The following is a 23,319-nucleotide window of genomic DNA, read 5'->3' as shown; positions in this document are numbered from 1 at the left end:
GCTTGCAATGAATACAGTAAATGTAACAACCCCTTCATGCTGGGCATTTTGACATGCAACTAATTCAACTGGTAAAATGACTATTTCCAACGGACAGATTTCCCCTGACCTCAGAGTTGAATAGAGGCCTAAATACTTAAACCCTTTTCTAATTCCAATCTCCCACTCTGAAAATATAGGCCAAAAATATCCCCTTCCAAGAGATTAGTCCTGGAACTTTATTGGGCTTAAAGTTACATTCAAACAAACAATGTCCTAAGAAAAACAGTGGCTACTGAATAGTAAACAAAATGTATTCCAAAGGCATCACATCATGATTACAATGACTTCAATTTTTCTATAACTTCTAAAATAAATGTATTTTCTTTATGTATTGGAAAATAAAAAGACATGATACATAAGAACAAGTTAAATAAATGGAAATATATAGAATAAATTAAATAGATGGAAATAAAAATATAAAATAACTGTTTGCTTAAAACCAGTATAAAAAGAAACAGAACATATATTCCAAAATAGCTTCCTAGGCAGACTCTGTAAGACAAAACATAGGGAAAAAAAAAGAAAATTAAAAATAAATAAATAAATAAATAAATAAATAAAAAGGATTAATCAAAGTAGTTTCAATTACAGGAACTGAAGAATTTCTTTTCAACTGGGTCTGAGAGGGAGTAAGAACTGCTCTGACCACAAACGTATACCTCAGCCATAATACTTTACAAACACATGCCTGACTTAAATCATGTGTCTTTAGATTGGTCATGATTTAACAACACCTTTTTTTCAATGTGTGTGCAGATACTTCACTCCTTCAGGCAGCCTGAAAGGACAAGTAGGAGGGAGAACCCTACAAACATTTGTCATCCACATTCTGAGAGCTGCAGCACAGGGACCACACTGTCACCTTGCTGCTTGTCAGAGAAGGTTGCCCTGTCACTTGTTTTCATGTTCCTCAGTTGTGACTTAACATGCAAAAAGCCACATGAAATCCATTTGAAAATTTTTGAACTGAATCCATATGAAGTAAAATAAACACTTCTTCCTATCCCCGAATACAAAAGACATGGCTTCTTCCAAAAGAGATGTCTGTGTGTTAATCTGCAGTGAAAACAGTGCCAGAGATGGTACCCTTTGAAGTTAAAGGAGAGTTTCCTGCTGCCGTTATGATGCCCAGATTCCTGACTGAGTTGAGAAATAACATGGTAATAGGCTTCCTAAGCTTCAAATAGCTCTCTGTAGATCACTCTCTTGCTCCATTGATCGTAGGAGGCATCAAGGTGACTGAGTTAGATGTTTTACTCAAATACTTCAAACAGCTGAACTGAAAACAGTGGTTCCCTACGAGGGCTCCTTATTCTGTTGTGAGTAATTCTCTCAGCATGAAGTTCAGCCAGGACAGGGTGGTAGATTTGAGTAGAAAAATAGGGAATGACATCTCAAACTTAAATACCTGAATTTTCCTCTGCTCTTTCTACTTTTTTTTTTTTTTTCTCTCTACTGAATTGTGTTAGCTTGAATCAAAATTGATTTTTTTTTGTCAGCTTTCTTAGTATTTTTGTACTTTTCTTCTTTCTTTCCTGTTCCTGGAGAACAGGAAGAAAACAAACAAACAAAAAAAAAAAAAAAAAGAAAGTTGGAAAAAGAGAGGAATTTTAAAAGAAAAATTATTTGTTTTTGTTTTTATTTTAAAATTAACTGAATTTTCTTTGTAATTTAAAATTAACTGAATTTGACATATTCATATAAAATATAAAAATGATGAATGCTGCAAAAGTGGCATTTTTATACTCTTTGATTACATGTTTTTACTGTATGAACTTCTTGATTAAGAATTGTCAGACTAAAAGGTGCAAGCATTAGAAGTCCCTGTAAACTGGCATCCTGAGCCATAATCTTTCAGGGCAGCATACAGAGGTCAGTTTTGAGCAGTAGAGCATCTACGGTATAATATAGTAGTGTATGTAATACAAGCTAGGATAACACAGAGTAAGAGATTAATATTCTGCATCATACTGTGCTCTGTTATTTTTATCCTGCTGTTTCTTTCAACTCACCGTCTCATGACTCACACCCTCCCCACACTGGAATTTCTGTCTCAGTCCTGTGGCTCATTGGTGTGCTATGGAAGACGATGCCATGGAAAGCCATCTGGAGACCTGCACTACTGCATGAGCTCCAGACCACTCTGAAAAGCACAGAGACAGAATTATTTACTGATTTATCATGCAACTACTCTGACATGCAGTTTCTCTAGCAATCAGTCTTCAGTATTTGTGAAGGTTGAAGTTCTTCCTGTTCTTATTGCCTTGGTGATGTCCCTAGATATGAAAAGGGTTAAAAAATTCAAATTTCTGGTAGTCTTAAGGAAAACTGACACTGTACAAAACCTTTACAAAAATTACTAGCCTCCTCCTGTGAGGTGTTGCGGGTCCCTTTTGAGACACGTTAATGAAATGCAGTATCAATAAAATAGCTGTTCATTACACATTTCTTGACTAGCTTTATCACCTTAGGGCATGATCTTAGATACCACAATAGAAAGACCATCAAGGATTTATGCTTCATGAACCCAAAACACAGTTACCTGATATGGAATAGTGAGAGCCATCCCTCACCGGCAGACATGTGATGAAGACCAGGTCATAAGAGGAATTAGATGCTTAAATCCTTAGTAATTGCATGCTTAGGTACTGTAATACAAAATCCCATGCCAGTCTGCTGCAGTATAAACCTGTATTCATACTTCTTAAGGGACTCATCTTCTCGAGTCCTAGACTCTAGATTCTGTTGAAATCCAGAAATAACTAGACAGGAATCTGAGTATTATCAAATTCCAGAAATGAGAGTGATCATAGGAAACTCAGTTTTCTAGGCTATTTCCATTCCATTCCATTCCATTCCGTTCCATTCCGTTCCATTCCGTTCCATTCATTTCTTTATGTCTCTGTTGAGTGTTAGAGACCTCTTTCAAGAATCAGAACTTTCAACTCCATTTTCCTGAGAGCATTTTCTAACCAAACAGAAGCAAAGAACAGAGAGGATTCACTTCTTTTGTGAACTCCCTAGGTTAGAGGGAATACCTCAATAACATGTGAATTAGCAATTGGATACCATGTATTCCTTCAAGAATATTATAAATCTAAGGCTAGATGGTCATCTTTTCTCCTTTTTCATTAGGAGAAGTCAAAGAAACATTGTCAATGGAATATCTGCATCCTGCCAAAAAAATGACATTTGTATCAGGAAAGAGAATCTCAGGGCTGAGAATTCCACTCAGTAGCAATATTTGTCTCACACAGCTACTGGAGCAGTGAGGTCTCCAAGGACTTTAGCAAGTATTTAGTCAAAGCATTCTGCTTTTTTGCTGAGGTGGTAGGTAGGAATGGCTTGGATATGGGGTAAGGTTAGCAGAGGGATCATTTGTGCTACAGTGCATTATTCCAGCTTTCACAAACAAATCTGCCAAAAGGTCTCAACTAGCCCTTTATCTATCCCTTTTAAATCATGTGGCCTCCTGCTTTTCCACTCTGTCAAATCTTGTTTTGCAGGTAACAAAACAGAACAAAATAAAGAAAAATATGTTTTATTCCTATCACTGTTTTGTTCTCCAAATTTGTCTCGGGGCAAACTTCATATACTGTCAACTCAACTCAAGTCCTATATGTGGATTTCTGATGGTGACTCAGAGACAAGGCAACAAATCTTTTGTTGGTAACCTAAGCCAGCAGAGACATTTTGCTGCTCAGCATCCAGATGCCAGCTCAAGTCACCCATCACATCCTCTGCTCTCTCTTCTTGTCCATTCCCAATGTAGCTGGCTGCCTGGAGGGAAGAGGATGTGCGTGAGAAAGAACTAAGACTGAAGGCTTGCACATCTTCACCACATTCAAATGTCAGGTCTTCCATGAAGACAAAGGACAGAAGCTTCCCTCAGTCCACTCACAATCTAGAAATGTGACCCCAGACTGGTAAGTCATGTCATTTCTCTTGGATAATTCTTCCAGCTGGAGGACAATCCATGCAAAAGCCTGCGGAGGATATGATTAGTGACCTGAAATGAAGCCTGGGAAAACTGCAGTAGAAGCTTCCACTAGAGTCAGCACCTCAGGACAACAAATGATGTTGCAGTTTGATAGATGATTACAACAACAACATAAACCACCCGCTACAGGGTATTGGAGCAGTTAGAGAAAAGCTTGTTAAAGCAGCAGTGTCCTGCTGTGAGCAGCTGTGGGCTTTCTGTTCAATAGACAGGCTCCTTGGTACTACTGACTTAAACAAAACTTTTTGCTTGTAAAACTCACATCAACAGTATTTTCAAGTAGTGTTGAGCTGCAGTCTCTTGTCCTGAATCTGTATTTGTTTGGAGCTGTTCTAAGATGACTATATGAAGTAAATGGGGCTTTTGAAATATCTTAGTTTTCAGGTTTGTCTTATCATCTGAGAGGCAAAAAAATCCAGAAAAACAATTGCTCATAACAGCTGGGAAATCACTTGTAAACAGGAATTCTTCACTCACATCAGGCTGGTACTGTGTTGCTGCACTTCCTTGCACATGTCTCATCCAGGTGATCCAAACACAAGGGAGGGAAGTTGCAGAGGCACAGTCCAGTGTGCTCACTGCTCACCGGTAGTTGACAAGCAAGGTACTTTTTCAGTGATTTTTTTTTTTTTTTTTTTGAGGATGTTAGGTCTCAAAAGAGATATGTGATATGGAAACATGCCTGTTTTACATGTAGTTCAGAGTTCTCTGGGAAAGGTTCTCAGATGGGACACTAGGTCTTTACCAGCTCTTGCAGACAATATCTTGAAATTCCTTCCTCAAGAAAGCTTGTCCCACAACATGTCTCTGTGACAGCCGCTTGTACATGATTGATGAAATTATGTAAGGGCACTGTAGGCTGAAAGACTATGTGTCCTGGACGGTAACTGTACAATTGTACAATTTTTTCTGGGCCAATCTAAACATGATGCTAACTGAAAACATGAAAAGAATGGTCTCACTCCTTGTGACTTCCCAAGGTAACAGCAAACACTCTCAAACATACACAAAAAAAGAAATTAAAATGGAAGATTCCTGTGTCTTGCCACATTCCCATACACAGCAGCCAGGTAGTCAAATGAAGCTTAAAGGTTGATCTACACTATTTTTTGATATGTGCTAGGCAGTAGATGTGATTAATTGGAGGAGTTTTGAGGGGAGGAGATGGAAGGGATGAGAATGAAAAAGCAGATTTAGAAGATATCCTCTTGGGATTTTAAACAGCCACTTCAAACCCCAAGTTGTCAGTATTCTAATGAGCAACTTGAACCTGAGTCTCTAATGTTGGTTATAGTCCCAAGTCACTCACACTGATTTGGTATACTATTATCCTTTCATCTCACATGAAAAAAACAAATGGTTGAGTTAATGGAGGAAGGAAACTGGGTAGGGAACACAATACACATTCAACTCTACTATGGGTCATAAAGGATTTTGGTCAACCAGCTGTCAAATAGAGCAACCCACAATTTTTCCTCACTACTACAAACCTTCAGGAGATCTCATTCATCTTTGATGGCTTGGGATGTCAAGACCCACCCTCTTCATCTTCCCGCTCATTAAATGAAAAGCTGAGTGAGGCTCTGAGTCCATGACAGATGGTGTGTGTCACTACAGGCTTCAAGTTTATATGTTTACATCCTCACCTAACAAAATGTCTTCTGGCACTGTTAATCTACGAAACTATGCAAATACTTTTCTGAACTCATCCCATTTTAATCCTGTATGTAGGAATTTTCAACCTTATCTGCTAGCAGATTTCTCAAACTTATTTTAAATAAGATTTTTAGTACATGCATCCCCTCTAAATGGATCTTGACTGCACATGGAAGCCACCATTGGATATAAACATTAGCAGGCACTGAAAATAACACAGAACGAGATTAGTTCCTTGCTTGGTGCATCTCTGAAAAGCACTTAAAGTAATTGAAGCAAGACTAAAGCTTCCAGGATGAAACTGAATCTTTAAAGTGTAAGAATTTTGCCTTGAATATGAGGTGTAACCAGTTTCAAGACAAGTATTACAGTGCTATATTTTGAACAAGAGTTAACAGGAAAGAAATCTGGAGGGAAAAAAAAATGCTACTTGATATTTTGGCACTAGAAGCATGTGAGATATTTCTCCTTCTTACAAAGAGTTTATGTCCTAAGAGGAAAGATTTATAGTTTGCTTTTTCAAGTATCTACAAGTAAGTTTTGGACTTAACAGTATTAACTGATTCATGCAACTTTTATACTTTGTCCATGAATGATTTAGTTGCCAATCTCACTGTATTTTAAGTAAGATCATCACCAGATGGTGAGCAAATAGACTCACTTATTAAGGGATTTTATAAAAAGTGTAACTCAGCAAATATACCTCTGAAACACAATACTGATGTGCAAGAATCTAACAATTTTCCCTAAGAAACTACCTGATGCTACTGTAACAGGATTCAAGTTATTGACAGAGATCATCAATATTCTCTCTTTGAAAGGATTGTCAGAATCCTCTCCTCTGTATGAAAGAGAATGCTGAGTTCAATTCGGATCATTGGGAAGTCAGTGGCAAAGTTCCAAGGATTTGAATAGAATCAGGGCTGGGCCTATTGTTTTTGAGACAGACACTGGTAATTATCTAAACTGCACAATTTAACTGCCACAAAAAGGGTCAGATTAGCTTTTCATTTTCATGCTATTTAATTAAATCAGCCCTGATATGTTCATTAATATGAGAGCGATCATCCTGAGGCATTGCTTTTCCTCTGTCCCTGCTTTTGCCCAGGCTATGATGTGAGGGCATACTTCTCTGTGAACTGGGAATGAAGACCAGGAATATAATAACATCAGAAAAAATAAAGAGTCTGCTGAAACAATACCATCTACCTCAACACGAAGAAGTATTGGGCAGGTTTCTGGTCCTAAAGCTACCAGCTGCAAAGGCAAATTCAGGCTGGCAAGGCAATGTTGTGTCTGACAGAATATAACTTCAACAGGTGTTGCTAGAGCCTGTAGGAGGTGTTGTCTCTCTGAGCCTCACAGAGGCTGTCAAAATTAGCAGGACAGCTTGATAAGGCAGTCTCACTAATGTCTTTGCTAGTTGTTCAAAGAACAAGGCCATTCACAAATTGAAAAGAGCAAAAGATGAAACCATCTTTCAGCACAGTCTCACACACCCACAGCCAAGACACACAGATTTACTTTCACTGCAACACTTGAACATCTCCAGAGAAATAAGATTATTGAGCTCCAAATGGCTAACGGACCCAGTCAGTGCTCAGTGGAGTCCTTTATCATTCATTGTTGCTCCTCATAACTTAGAGCATTCACTAACGTATCTCAGCCTCCTGAAGCCTACAGAAACAAGTAAATCAAAACTTTTAGATCTCAGCAGATCATAACATCCTATTCTGTATTCAGGGGACAATTTTACAGTGAATGCAGCAGTCATTTATTCCTATTGAATGTCCACTGTCACTGTCACTAACACATCTCTTGTCATCATTGGTCCATATTGATCTTTTCTTGAATATTTACATTTCCTCTGGAGAGGTGGAAGTGAAATAAAGTATCATCCCCTCCTCCCCCCCCCTTCTTCTTTTTTAACTATTTGGGACAAAAAAGAACTTTGAGGGCCTTCAGAAGGAGGAAAAAGCTAGATGAATATACAACTAAATGGCCAGTAAAATTTGTAACAATATAATGTATAAAGAAAAAATATTCATAAGCATTACAGGGATATAAATATCTGTATACATTCTGGAAAAAAAAAAAAAAAAAGCTAGAATACTTCTGGGAATGTCTATGTGAGCAGTGTAAAGACAAGATAGCCAGAATGTTCAACAGAAGCATTCAAATTTGAATATGCCCAACTCTCACCACAGTGAACATCCAGAAGACCTGGCAGCACCCACTTTGGGTAAGTGCTCCTCTTCAGTTCCTGAGAAGGACTACCAGTGCAGACACGGCCTTTACTACCTGCAAAGTGAAGGTTTTGATCACTATGCAAGCTGCAATCAAGGTTATGAAGATGCCAGGGTGCATGTGGAAAATAAAATGAAGCTGAAAATGTCATGCCGCCTTTACATTAATTAGTGGATCAGCGCCATTTAGGATCCTGTGAACAGATTTAGATGCTGGAGTTCAAAACATGAAAAGGCCCCCAGAAAATATGCTAATGATCCAGGGCCTTGATCAACCGTCATATGTAAAGTTGTAGAAAAGACTGGGTTATTTACTTCATAAAGGATAAGACTTTCAGCAAAATTTATGTTATAGAGAACAAAGTAAATCAGACTAGGACTTTTTGTTCACTGAGAAAAATATGCTAGGGACAATCAATAAAATATATGTCAGGCAGTTTAAAAACAGGAAAAGGAAATACTTTTTTACAAGGCATGCAATTAAGCCATGGAATTAGTGACACAGGAAATTGTACAGGGAAAATACTTAACTGTATTCCAAAGGGGCAGGATATTTAAGGGAATATCCAGATTATCCACAATTATAAGTTATAGACAATAAAAACATGGAATCAATGGCTATTCCAGCTATCTTTTCAAATCCTTAGTATTAGTGTGGCTATGACGCTATACAATGTCTTTAAACATCATTTTGTTACTTATAACTCCTCAGATAAGTTTTCTTAAGGAAACCCCCAAGTCCCATTTGCCTCAAATTCCTCCTGCCTTCTATAGCTCCGTTTTATCCAGGTTAAATATTATGCACTGACAGTGACACCCAGCCCTATATAGTTCCATGTGATGCCTTTCTGGAGAGCACAGAACCAATCTGAATCATAATTTAAGTTTGGAGATGACAGTGAATAATAATTATCTCATCCTTAACCTTTTGCAGACTGCTGTCTCTGATTTTTTTTCACTCTTTCTGAGCAAGGTGCAGACCCATTGCTATTCCATCCAACTGATAGTAGGAAAGTTTACTGAAATCAGCAGCAGTGCTGCTTAAACCCATATTTATTGAAGCCAGTAGCAAATTTTCCATTAAATTCTGTAGTAGAGTATCACGCCTTCAGAGTCCAGATACAATTCAAATCAAATAAAAATAGAGCAGACATTTCTCTGACCCTAATTCCAGGTCACCAGTCTGTTTTGCAGCTAGGAAAGGTAAAGTATTGTTCATAGCTCACAGGATTAAGTTACTCTTCATTCAATAGCCAGGAAATTTGATGAGAGCTATGACATATCTGCATATTGAGCAGCACAGGTCATTCTCAATTCTACCTGTACTTCATGCTGGCTCATACCGATTGCATTCAATACCTACAGATGGCAAAAGGAATTTAGGACCTGGGGGGAAAAAAAATAAATAATAAAAAAATTCAAGACTCAGTGCATTGTAAAATTATGCCATTTGTTTACAGCAAATTATAAACATGGCATGGCTGTTTGTCAATGATTTTCAGTCCTTTCAGACTTATCAAATGACTCTTAAAAATGGGGATTTTATGCTTAGGAAAAAGTCATTTTTAGTCTGTTTAGTCCCTGCGCAGTCATTCTCCTTTAAAATAATAAAGTTTAAATTTGTTTCAGTATTCTGATATGGACTTAGTTATATTGAGTCAGACTTACCTTTAGACTTACACAGAGGTGTATGTACCACTTCCAGTCATCACACCATCACACATCAGATCTAGCTATTATTCAGGTTAAGTTTTCAAAGTGTTCCCATGTAAACGAAGCCTTACAGCTTTTGAAAAAACCTATCTCCGACATGTGGTCTTTCTCTACAGCAGGAAAATTGCAGTAACATCCTAAAGTCTGATGACCCATAGTAATGCCCATATCACAGACACTGCATTTTGCCCAAGCAAATGTAGCTGCCACCAAAATAGGCCAAAATTCTACAATGTAAACTGCATGATGATTCTCAGAACATGTATATATTTTGGCAATGCCCCAGCTACACTTCTGTCCTTTCTTATGATTTATAACCTATAGAAGTAACAAAAGGTAAAGCACAACTATTTGGGGATTTGCCTTTTCTTTCTTTCTTTCTTTCTTCTTTCTTTCTTTCTTTCTTTCTTTCTTTCTTTCTCTCTCTCTCTCTCTCTCTCTCTCTCTCTCTCTCCTCTCTTTCTCTCTCTTTCTCTCTCTCTCTCTCTTTTTTTTTTTTTTTTATTTCTGTAAAAGATGCTTTTGTAAGATATTCCTTGCTTTTAGCCTGTGTGCTTATAGAATTATTTTGAAAAGCTACTAGGCAGATGGTCCCCAAATGTGAGTTAATAACTTGTAGGTAGCTTTTGGGGAAGCTTTTTGAAATCCCTTCATGCAAAATGATTTTACAAACTGCCTGCATGCCATTCTTTGACTATTCTAGCAGACTTTCACAATGGTCAAGAGAAAATAGCAGATTATATTCTATTTGTATTGCAGCAGATTGTTATATTTATTTTCCAATGGTGCAAGAATATAAAGGGAAACAAAATAATTCACAAGGCTTTTGCTGAAGATTTTTCTAAAATTTTGAATTCCTTACTGGATACAAAGTCAGGTTCTGTGTGCCTATACCCCTCTTCTGTAGCCTTTCTGCAGTATTTATTATCATTCAAAAAAGGCTGTTTTTTCACAAAATTGAATAGGCTGAGGATTTGACAACCATGAGTCAGACTTCACAGCATCATAATCTTAATTGAAAAAAAACAGATTTTAAATGTAGAGCTTTTCCTGTCTACCTTTGCATTATTACATATACTGCATTTTTGCATAGTAAAAAGTTAAAAATGTTGTTAGTGTCTGATCTGTAGAGAATTTTACCATTTTTTTTAAATAGATATCACAAGAAAGCCATCACTACAATGACGACAAAATGCTGCACTCTTTCTTAGCAATGGCAACATATCAAACACCTTCTAATTCCCCCACAAATTTTCCATATATGAACTGATGAAGTTTAAGTGCCCTGACTTCAGGATGATCCATAATTTCAACCCAAGATATTAAAAATAAATAAATAAATAAATAATAGCTACACATACTGTTAATACATGTGTATCCATATTTCCTTTTTAAAATCCCCAATTGCTTCACTTCTTACAGCTCTCACAAGGAGAGGATGAGAGAAACAATACACCAAGGCTGTTAGATACATTTCTTACAGCATTGTTGGAGCTGGTGAATGCAGAATCAGTAATGAACACTGTATGAGAATGTAAATAAAACAGATCACAATGGCCAGGAGCAGAAGTGATAAACAAATTTGTAAATTCAACAGCAAATTGTATATAACAACTATTCTACTAGATGTCACTAAATTGACGGTAATTCTGGCCAGGTATACTTAACACTTTCATTTGAGTTTATGATTGTAAGACATGTTGGCAGCAAGTGTGACCACATGGTACTTAAAATTAAGATATTAGTATCCCATTCAGGAAATACATTCTCTGTTGTGCACCCTGGCACTATGTGACCTTGGGAAAGTAGTTCAGGGCCCAGTTATGCTTTTCAGGTCCCATTTTAAACACAGCACAGTAATATTTCTTGCTTTTCTTACCATCTATTCTCAAAGCAGGCCATGAAGTCCTATCCCATAAAGAAAATGCCACCGTGGAAGTAATATGTATGGATAGTTGGTTGGTAAGTAGGGAGGAATCAACAAACTCTCTGCATAGTACTTTATTCTTACAAAAGGAAATAGGATGAGCTGTTATTCAGTTCCAGGAAGAAAAGAAGCTGCAGCTAGCACTACTGCTGTGCATGGATGCTATGGGGCATACAAACTAATCTACTTAAACTCAGCCTTTTTAAAGTCTAATACTAAAGAGAGAGCTTTCTTGAAAACTCTTTCCTCCATTCCTCCTAACCCTCCAAGCACTCCACTTCAATGCAGCAGAAAAGAATAAGAGTTTTGGTTTCAAGATTTTGTTTCCTCAACTTGTAAAACACCAGGATGGCATGAGACAGACCATGACAAACCTGGCCCCAAACTCACTGAAATCAAGAGGGGTCTCTTGGTCTCTGCCTGTCTGTCTCTCTCTCTCTCAGTTACAATGGACTTTAGGAGAAGTTAGAAGTCTGAAATTTGTTCTGAATGTACTGCTAGAAGAATGGAAGGACTCTGTCTAAATATGCTCTTATTTGCCATATTACTAAGCACAACTCTGCTTCTTGCTGTAATTCTATAAATGGCATCTAATCAGTATTTGTTACATTTCAGAGAAGTCTGTGAATACATTTTTTTAATAATGTATTTCATTCACTATGTCCTTCCTGTATTCATAGAGTACAATTTTAGGAAAGCTAATGTAGTAACTTTTCCCTAAGAAAAGCAGTATTCATTTGGCTATCTTTTCTTTGTGCACTCGGCTACCTTTACAAAAGTTTTAAAAATATTTTTTTTAAGGCTAGAGTCCTGCCAAATTTGCTTTAAAACAGCCAAGACATTCAAAAACTACTGATAAAAGACAAAACCAAAAACACAGAGTAACTAAAAAACTCTCCCCTTGGAAACAATCAAATCCTTTTACGGAATGAATCAGAATGAATCCAACTCAGTTCAACATGCTGTCTTCTGTAAGGCTGATATACTCTATTTCTGTGGTACTCCACACAGCAGTTGCAGAGAAATCCTAACATATGTCAAAATAGCTGTACCTAGACTTTCTGCTCAGACCACCAATAAGCCAGAGTGTCCCTGAGTGGGGAGCCATCCATAATATAAGCCAGACCAGGGAGCCCTGCCAAGGACAGAATATGCACTCCACAACACACGGGCTGGTATGTGCAGCACCAGGCACAGCCACATCCACTCAGCCTTGTCAACAAGTGAACATAACATAAGGTAAACAGAAAAGAGATGATGATGAAACGAAGCATTCTGGGCTCTGGAGACTGCTGACTCTGCAAAATGTTCTCATGCTGGGAAAACAATGGTGCATGCTTCAAACAAGCATGCTACCATTCATCAGGGGAGAGGGGAGAGCCAGCTGTACAGAATATGCCAAGCAGGGTGGAAGAAGAGCCACTGATCCTGTTGAGCACTGACCCATGGGGCAATTCAGCAGATTCTGCTTCTCACAGAGGCAAGACACAGCCAGTCAGCAGACAGGGCTAAGCACTGAGCTCAGCTGGAGCTGAGGTCCTGCCACTCACTGAGCACTATTTTGCCTCAGTGAAAAGCACCAGCTCCTGGCCCCAGGCTCCTACTGAGATCCAAACTCAACAGAGCCAGCAACACAGCGGGAGTCGCCTGCAGCCCTGGATATAGACATAGCCAATCTGCTCTCAGCAAGCACTGATATTGTACCCTTAGGTATATCCTGTGTTGGTTTAACCCCTGTTCAACAATCCCCTGTTCTCTTAGGGTGGTCTGCTTCTCCTCGAGTAAAGAGCAGCATTTGACCTGCACGCCGTGAAAGACTATTATTTGTTAATGAGACATTTGCTCTGTTGAGAACAGTTAAAATGAGCATGCTGCAAAGCCTATGAAAATTCACATTCATAGCACTACTAATCAACTGCACTCATCCTCCAAATTCTGCCATCTCAGTGTGAAATGAAAAGACTGGATTCACTGCAAATCAACTCAGCTCTACACTATTTTGTCCCAGTCACATCAGCACCGAACTAGAAGGAATAGCCATGGATCAGGAAGGAAATTTGTCTGAACCACTTTGTTTGTTATCCTTGCATGTTAAATCTTGGAAAATCTTTTGTTGTTGTTGTTTGTGTGTGTGTGTGTGGTTTTTTTGTGTGTGTGTTTGTTTTTTGTGTGTGTGTGTGTGTGTGTTGTTTGTTTGTTTTGTTTTGTTTTGTTTTGTTTTGTTTTGTTTTGTTTTTGCCAGGATCTTTTGCTGTAGTTGTGCCTTCCTTTGAGAAAGATGCTAAATCAGCTGTTTATCATTTGGTCTGAAAGGTGAATAAGTATCTCCTAACAGAATCAGAATCTTCTGGAATTCCCTTCTGCTCTTTTCTTAAATTGAGAAGGCACTCATTGAACACACCCAAGTAGGTACTTCATGAGTAAGACTTCTTTTCTATAAAGGTACCTGGCTCATGTCTCCTGTTCAGTGGGGACTCTAAAACTTTACAGAATCAGCCATTGGCAGAACTCCCAGGATATTTTTCCATTTGCACATATTTCTAAAAATGTCAGCACCAGTCTAACCATTCTCATCTGGGAAGCCTGACATCAGATGTGCCCAGGAAAAATAAATAAATAATTAAATCTAAAATGAAAACCCCTTCTTAAAAGGAAAACAAATTCGAAGTATGTTACACTGGCTCCTGTCTCTGAGTTTTATGCAAATAACAGGAGGAAATTTAACAGTGTGCATTTACACCCATTATAATTCAATTAGAAAATCAGTAGTATAGATTTTGGGGATAAAAAGTGGATGGCATATGAAATTAAAGACTGATTCTTGAATGCTTGGGTTAATTACCCAACAGCAGAAAATAAATAAATAAATAAATACAAAAATAAAAATCCCAGGCAGAGTTTTAAGAGCCATGCTCTCTTTGCAGTCCTGGAATTAGAACCAGACAGCTAGATAACACTACATCTAGCTGTGGGAGAGCTTCCCCAGGGAAGAAGCATTTTTGCATGAGCATTTTGCTCCAGACATCAGTCTCCCATTATTGTCTCTTCCAAATGTGGGCCCTTCACACACCTTCCCAGCATTACCTGCTGGGAAATACATATAGATGAGCAAGATGTGCTACGTTGCTATTTGCTAGCTAAGTTTGGACAATAATCAGTATTCTATCTCACACTTTCTTCTCCCCACAGCACATGTTCTCAACATGCTAACACTATAAGAGAGGTCTCTGCTTTGTTTAGTCTGTCAAAACTCAAGGGAAAAGGACATGACTGCAAACCTCAAGTCTATATGAGTAGGACTCCTGGAACAGAACAAAAGTTGGTTTCAGTAGGACTAATTCACAGTTACAGAGTAAACAAAGGGCCGGATGGAATCCTGAAATATTTTAAATATATATCACTCTGCCCATAAACACTGCAATAATGACATCACAACTTCTCTCTCCAAGACTAATTATTAGAAAAGCCCCTTCTCCTTACCAGCTCCAATAATGATTTTGGTCACTTACCTCTGTGAAAATTGTTCATCTGATTTGTGTCAATATGGAACAATGCTAGGGCCGCATGATATGATGAAATGCTACTTTCTGTCTTACATACCCTTGTATAACCACAAGTCTCAGAAAAACTGAGTGGTTAATGTATATAGTTCTTGTATTTTGCAAAGGAATGGTCCAGCAATTCGTGTCAATAGGGGATAAGAGAACAAAGGGGTTTCAGAATAACTGCTAACTATTGTGACTATTGCATGGAACACTATGCAAGTCTCTGATATCTGGCCAAGAGATTAAGGAGAAGTGAAAAGCTGAAGGATGACTAAAAGACAAAGCTTGCAGGGGATGCTGTATAAGTCTCTGACATCCAGCCAAGATGGACAAAGGAATACAAGAATAAAAGCCTGGGAGGAAGACTACGAGCCTTCAGCACGAGAGACCCCCAGAGACTGATACGCATGCACCAGTAGGAGGGTTCAGATTCCAGGAACTAATTATAATTAGTTCCCTGCCTTTTCTAGAAGTAATAATGAATATGTAGGAGCCTAGGAGCATAAAAACCAGACGCCTGATGTAACTTGTGTTTGTCTTGGTGGAGCAGAGACTCCTGGCGCACCCAGCGCTGTTTGCTTACCTCTATTCATTTAATAAACTGTAAAACTTTGATTGTAATCCTATTTGGGACTTAGCCATTTGTTACACCTCTAAGGTGTGTTTGGTTTGAATTATACTTTTGACTTCTTGTTTTGTTGTTGTTGTTTTTTAATACCCATTTAGGTATGTGTTCTGTCTCTAGGTATTGAATAATTCCTAAATATGATTATTCATTACTGAAACAGACTTTGAAGACTGATGCCCTGGGAAGTTTAATGAAACTTTCCAGGTGGTGTATCTAAGCATTCCAGACTTCAAGTTCTCATGGTTGCATAAGACATAAACCCCACAATAAGCCGGCCCACTCATTTGCTGGAGTAAACCCCCCTCCACAGCAGAAATTCTTCAGAATATTTGTTTAAATTGCCATCATTGGACAGGTCTCCAGTACTCAGAAGTCTTGTCCTGCCAATCCTCCTAGAAGGATGACAAACTCTGTCAGAAAACAGAGACTAAGAACAAAACTGAGTCATTAGAAGAAAGACTAGGTTCACTGGAAGATCATAAGTTGTTCTGCCTACAAACACTAAAAAAAATGAAATCCCCTCGATACATTTACCTGCCCTTAACACTTCATTCAGAGTGACTTGCTTCTTACCTATTTGTTGGGATGGCTGAGGTCATTAACATCTTAAATTATTGCAGTTATTGTTGTCATGATCTACAAATTACTACATCAGAAAAGATCTGAAGTTGAAGTTTACTTCTAGACATCACACTTACTTCCCAATCTGACTGAATGTAACTAATGTTCCAGTCCCTGGCAACCACAACAGAGAAAATGCTGCCACACAGATTCTCCTTGAAGCTACAGAAGAATTCTAGTGGTGGTTCACTCTACCCCTGTGCTGGGTGCTCCACTGTTTTACAGCACTGGAAGCAGTAACAGTTACATGCACTTGTAATAGTTTTGCTTTCAGTATTACATGCAAAATCCTAATGCTTTGTAAGAAAAGCTTAGCAATGCTTTCAGATGCTTTCCTGAATGCACATTTTTCTGAGGCTATCTCACATGGACTTAGAGAAGTCACAAACATTTGAAAGCTAACAGTGGTCAGAAAGTATTTACATATTTTGACCTATCACTAATCCCCTCTCAGTTTTCAATAAATTTAGGACCAAATTTAACTTCTTAGCATATATGAAAAGGAATATAAACCTAACCCACAGTGTAAACAGAGTGGACCAGCACAGAAGGATCTTCAGGAACAAGCTAGGTATCTGCAGATCACTTAGGTGAGGCTGACCATTTTGTTGAGAAGGACACTGGCTTCAATGAGATCTCTGTAGGTCTCCTGCTGCCTGAATTTCTTTGTATTTTTTATCTGTATTTGTATTTTTATCTGTGTTTTCCAATACAGTCTGCCACATAACAAGAACAAGTAATGTGCTGGGCCACCAGGGTCTTTATTGTACTACAGTTCCTAAGCAGAATTACAAGGTGCAGTGATTGACACACAATGGATAGCTTACAACAGGATGGTGCATACAGAAAAGTCAGGCACACAAAAAAGAAAGCAACAGTATCCTGTTCTCACTGTCAGATTCACGTGTTCTCCACTTGCACCTAGGAAAGTGGGGGACTTTTGTAGTGACTTTTAGTATATGTGCTTATACACAAGTTCACGTGGAAGCAGAATTAGATGTGAACAGAACTCTGCAGAAATAATTCTGATCAGTGAACAGAGACTGACTATTGTTTAAGGTTAGAAATTACCAACAGGTGGAATATGTAAAGCTTTTTAAGGTACTCCAAGAAATTGTCTGAAGGCAAGATACCATGCAGTATCAAAGTGGGGTGTACTTCTTAGCCCTAAATGTGAAACAGAAGCTATTTAATGGACACACTGCACTTGTCAATTAAACAGTTTGAGGAAATATTCCTGGGCAATTAATCCCAATCACCTATACTGTTAAAAGCTTCTGGTCACACTGGCAAGTCTGTACAAAAAAGCTCTCTCCCAAATACTATCTAGGCACAATCTGGGAATTAGCACAGGCCAGGAACTGAACCCATTAGGCAATCTGCTTCTGGTCACCTTGTTATGGAGGGAAAGAGCACAGGCTGCTATATGCCATTTGGCCTCAGTGACAGAGAATGGTCCTGGGGGCATTTCATTTTCTAATATAGATGCAGTCAGGATGTCTATGAGAATTCATATCTCCTCCTCAGTGGAATATCCAGCTTCCTTACTAAAAAGAACCTACCCCATTTTCCACTAGCAGGAAGCAGTGCAAATTACATTTTAAAAATGTTTCCAAGCCATCCAGAGTGTTTTCCCTCTCATGCTCAAAAATCCTACACTCCTCAGCCTCTGTTCTTTCATCAGTATGCATCACTGAGATCACTCTTACATCTCTTGGAATTCTTCTAGCATCTGTTTAAAATGGTTTCATTTTAGAATATCAGTCTGAAATTCTCAAGATGAAAAACAAAACAACAACAAAAACAACATACCAAACACAACTAGGACGAGCTTGTGGGGATTCTTTTATGCAGTCAAGCAAATTCTGCATCAGACTGCAGTATTAACTATTAGAGAAAGGTAACAAATAAAAATAAGAAAATGCTAGCTTCTTGTAAGTAACTTTTCCCCATTCTGTAATATTATCACCTTGGCCATAGTTTACCTGTTATAAGCATTGCAACCTGTGAGTTACCTGAGTGAGTAACCTGTGTGTACCTGATAGAGCTCTTCTGTGCTTCATCAGTCATGGGGACAGGGCCACTAAAGAATCAAACAGTGCTCTTCTCGGCTCCAGAGGAATCTAGACTGAAATGCCTTGACTACTACACTGAGAGGTTCAAAGCTTCTCTAAACATTCTACAAACTGACATGAGAGCCACTATACTTAGTATGTTCACAAAAGGTCATTCAGAGATACTGTGTGGGAAAAGTGGGCCCTGGGAATCTGACTGAAATTTTGATGTTTACTGGGATTTACTCCCTGAGGTCCCCACCAGGATGCTGGTATCTGCTTAGGATCTACAGTCTGGATCTCCATAAATAGAGGTACCTGCATCCTTTCTTTCAACACACCGAGTAGACTTTTAAAACATGATCCATTGAGATACTGTGTAAGTATTTTGCCCAAAGCTGTAATCCAGAAGCACCTCTGGGAGCCACCATTCCTTTCTGAGGCAAATGTACTGATATCCCAGCTATAGATTCCTTCTCTTCCATATGTTTCTTACTTGGTTCAATGAATCTTACTTCCTGCAAAACACAGTGGGTAAACTTTAACTGGAAGATACTACTTCTCAGAACTGTTTTCACCCTTCAGACCAATCATTTCTTAGCATCAATTCCCTTTCACGGCCAGAATTTCTAAGCATGTTAAAGATTATATTTCCTAATTAGAACATTCTGAGAATTAATTGTGTAATAATAAAATAATATCAACGTGACATTATTTTTATTATTTCATTATTTTATATTACTGTAGTACTACCACAATAACCTTTCTTGTCTTTACATAAGGCAGCATTGCCTTGAAAATTGTAGTGCTTTCTGAACTAAGGAACTCATAAAATTTGCTCTGAAAATTAACACTTAAGCATTCCCTCAATTACACCCCCTCAGATTTTCAAATAATTTTAAACAACAGAAAAGAAATTATAAGGCTACACTGCTTAAATAATTCAAATCATGTTCAGCTTCCCACTCCCCCCAGCTGCATGTATTTCTACGTACAACTAAACAGAGAAAAGAGAGAAGAGCTAGAAGAGATTTAACTATGCCGAACTTTCTTGAGAGAATTCAGTATGGAGTATCTAATTTGTGTTAGAATCTAAACTAATCCCTATCAACTCTGGAGGGAGCAAAGAAAACCTTGGAATGTATTTCCAGGGAGCTACCAAGTACTAGGACACCACCAGTGAAGTGCTACCACACAACAAAGGAATTTCAGCCTTACTGACCTCTGCTCCCTGCATATACCTCAGACCTTTAGACAGAGGTGCTATCAATCTAGTATTTTTAAATTGTACTTCTTCTTCCAATATCTTCACACAAACTGCAATCCTGGATCTGTTTTTATTATACAATTGTATTCTCATTAGCAGAGCTGCAAGGCTTCATTGTACATGTACTCTGTGTACTCCTACATGACACAGACCACACAGCCTCTGCTACCTGGACTTGGTTGAGGCCATGAACTGACAGAAGAGACTGCATATTTCAACTTTTATCTCCAAATTGGCTTCCTTTTTAAATTTGAGGAGGATGGAATACTCTTGAGAGGAGTACTGTTATTGATTTCCATCAAAGGTGGCTTCTCTAGCAAGATGCTTTCCTATGTCAACTTCAAACACAACTAACTCTAGCAATGTGTCCATCTCAAACTGAAGGGAGGCAACTATGGAATTACTAGCAGTAATCACATCTACTATGCACAGCAGTAGGACAGCTCTGCCAGTTACTGCTTTGCAGTAATGACTGCTATCACTACCAAATGGACGGTGACAAAAGTGAAGGTACGAATGCACAGTGAGGTATTAATCCAAAGGGTAAAAGCCAGGGTAATCTGAGAATGGAATAATCAAAGTTGGAAGAGTGAAGGATCAATAGAAGGCAAAAACATAATCACTTCTACTTGTAGAAGCAACTCTTCATCTCAGATCTTGGTTTTCTCAGTTAATATCTGTGAAAACTGGGCAATCCTCAGCCTCAATCATTACTCATGTGAGAAGGATTGCAATGGGTGACATAAATTATAGAGGAGAAAACAATAACAAACATGAAAGAAAGGCAGTTATCTCTGGCTGTTTAAAGGCTGCTTCCCACAAAATAGGAAATGACAGTGTATGTGGCGTATTGTAGTTGAAACACAGAAATGAGATCCAGCATGTCAGAGAAGTGTTACAACCTGCAGTGATTTCTTTGGAAACATCCTCCTGATGACAACCAACTTGTCTGAATTACTAATACAGACAACACTTTACTTCTAAATTCTATCTGGATAATTAATTCTGCAGTAACCATAAAGGCCACCTGTGCTGGAAGGCCCATGCAGTAATGCTCTGTTGCCAGCTAGGAAGGTTATTAATTTTACTGTTAGATGAAGCCATTTCCAAGTCATGTCACCTCAATGAAAATTCAAAGTAACGTTATTCCACTGGAAAAGGTAACCTTATTTCCATGTCAAATAAGGAGAAAACTACTGAAAACAAGGGGTGTTGCATCTATCTCTTCCCGAACAAGCAGATCCACCTTTCTTTTTTTTTTTTGGATTCACCCAGGTAAAAATGAAAACAAAATTCAGGTATATATCCTTAGCAGAAAATTTCTAAAGAAAGCCCTGAAGATGGGCATTCAAAGCTATTCCAAAGCTAGACTAGTTACCGATTGTGCCCTAGGAATGGGATTTTAGAATGCAGAATGGACAACTCATTACTGTTTTGGATTCACCACATTGGCAAAAAGATGTGATTACTTTACAGAGGCCACTTGAGTTATAAGTTCAGAGGAGAGTGGCCCATCGGCTACTACAAGCAGAGAATCAAGCATCATGCATTTACAACAGTTGAGAAAATGACAAAGTTAAGTAGTGATGACGTTGTGGTGAGAATCTAGAGCTACAATCACTGGGTTCAATCCTTAGGTGTTTTCAACAAAGCTTATAAACATGCTTTCTTTCAGTATTTATGGAGAGAGGTATGCTTTTCTTACACCAGCTGGTACTACTGAGAAAAGAAGGAAAAAAATGCCTCCAGGTAAACAAACCATCTTCAATGCATTAGTTAACAACAACTCCAGGTCTGCCTATGGTTTTGCCTTTTTCAGCCCTGGTAAAAATACAATATGGATACCTGGGAATCAAGAAATACCAAATAAGGACACTATATTAGATTACACAAGCAAGAAAGCACTGCAATATTTAATGCTAATTGTGTATGCATGCTGTTATTTTTCTTTAAATAAGCTATTTTTCTTTGCAACTTCTAATTCCAATTAAGTTTTTAGTCATATCATTACAAGCTTTACTTTTTTTTGTATTACAATTGCCATAAATATTCTTATTTCATATAATTAGCCATGATTTTAATGATATAATACCCATATTTTTCACAATGTTTCATCATACAAATACGGGGGATATTCCAGAAAGTGGACCCAAAAGTAGTTACTGGAGAATTTCCATGTTTATTCCTGGTATGAGTTTCCACAGTAACATCAGACAGCATGATCCAAGTTCAGTGAAGAGTATCAGCACACTTAGGTCTCAAATTAAGGCAAAAGCAACAGAAATCCAGTAAGGTAACAAAGAGAAGTGAGGAGCAGTTAATGCATGCAACAAGACAGTGAAAGAAAAACTTAGAAAAGTTACAAATACACAAAATGGCCTTGGGAGAATGCCTTGGAAGAATGATTTTAATGGCTATAATATTATAAGGATCTTTTCTATTTCATTTTTAAAAAATAACTAAGTTAGCTTAACAGAGGAGGTTAGTGAAGTTGATGGTCACACAATGACAGCTGCACCAAAAGCAGGAATATTCTGTTAAAGTGTTATCTCACAGTTTTCTTGTTGCTGCTCTATCCTGAACAGGATCAATCTCATTACTAGTGAGATCTTTCCAACACGCTGACCACCATACAACATACTGACCCTACACTGGGCAAGTTGCAAGACCAAACAAAGTCATTAGGTCTATCAAGCTCTCTTTTTATTTTTCCATAAGTACGGTGGCAATCTGTCTGCAGGACATTGTCAAATTTCACTACTGAGCATGATATCTTGCCAAATGACCCAAACAAATCTCAGCTGGGCAGCTACATTACTCACTATGGCTAATCAGAACTGTTGCACACCACTAAATGGTCTCCCTGTTTTACCTCAGAACTAGCTTCACTGACATGTTGCAGAAGAGAAAAGCTTTTTACTTATGTATTTTCTGTGAGAGAAAGTGCACTGGTATTTCCTTTGTTACCTATTTTGAAGTGGATGGAAGCACAAGGAGAAGCAAAGCTACTTCAGAGAGTGCTCAATGCGCCGTGACTCAACAGCTCTCATCACCACTACCACTACTGCAAGAACAGCCTCAGGAAGTGGTGTTTGCAACAGGAGAAGCCGAGGAACAGTCAGCGGAAGTGCCATTTTCTCTTTATATAGCCCAAATAAAAATGAAAGAGGGATTTGTTCATGCTGCATCGTGGCCCCCTCCAGATGGGTCCCAGTGCACAGATGCTGGCATTCAGTTCTTAACTGTAGAGTCAGCCAGAGACATGCAGGAAAGCACAAAGGGGACCACAGAGTGAATCCCTTTCCTTCCTTCCTTCCTTCCTTCCTTCCTTCCTTCCTTCCTTCCTTCCTTCCTTCCTTCCTTCCTTCCTTCCTTCCTTTCTGCCTCCCTCCCTCTCTCCCTCCCTCCCTCCCTCACTGCTTCTGGTGATCTCATGTTTCAGATGTCCCAGTCCAGTCAAGCCTACTTACATTTGTGCCTCTCCTAGCACCCTCCCCTATGAAAAGCCTGGTCTTCCCTTCCGCAGCCTTTTCTCTTACACTGCTTGCATGTATTAGATCATTGTACTTTTGTTCATAAAGCACTGGGAGATGAATGATGTTATGTAACAGTTGCTGTTT

The 23,319-nt window shown here is 38.4% G+C and overlaps 1 protein-coding gene across 2 annotated transcripts in view; it reads right to left on the bottom strand.

The window, feature by feature from the left end:
• LOC137841430 (potassium voltage-gated channel subfamily A member 5-like) overlaps positions 1-23,319 on the bottom strand; it is a 36,843-nt gene that overhangs the window by 7,001 nt on the left and 6,523 nt on the right. The window contains exons 2-3 of one of the 2 annotated variants that reach the window (XM_068654329.1): positions 7,901-7,999; positions 2,055-2,185 (exon numbers count right to left, since the gene is read on the bottom strand). The gene's annotated coding sequence lies outside the window, so the exon portion shown is untranslated. The remainder of the gene's footprint in view (positions 1-2,054; positions 2,186-7,900; positions 8,000-23,319) is intronic. The other variant, XM_068654340.1, reaches the window with a different exon arrangement.

This window comes from Anas acuta, chromosome 1 (genome assembly GCF_963932015.1).
Source record: "Anas acuta chromosome 1, bAnaAcu1.1, whole genome shotgun sequence".
In the NCBI taxonomy this organism is placed as follows: Eukaryota; Metazoa; Chordata; class Aves; order Anseriformes; family Anatidae; genus Anas; species Anas acuta.
This window is presented reverse-complemented; position numbering and strand designations above follow the sequence as displayed.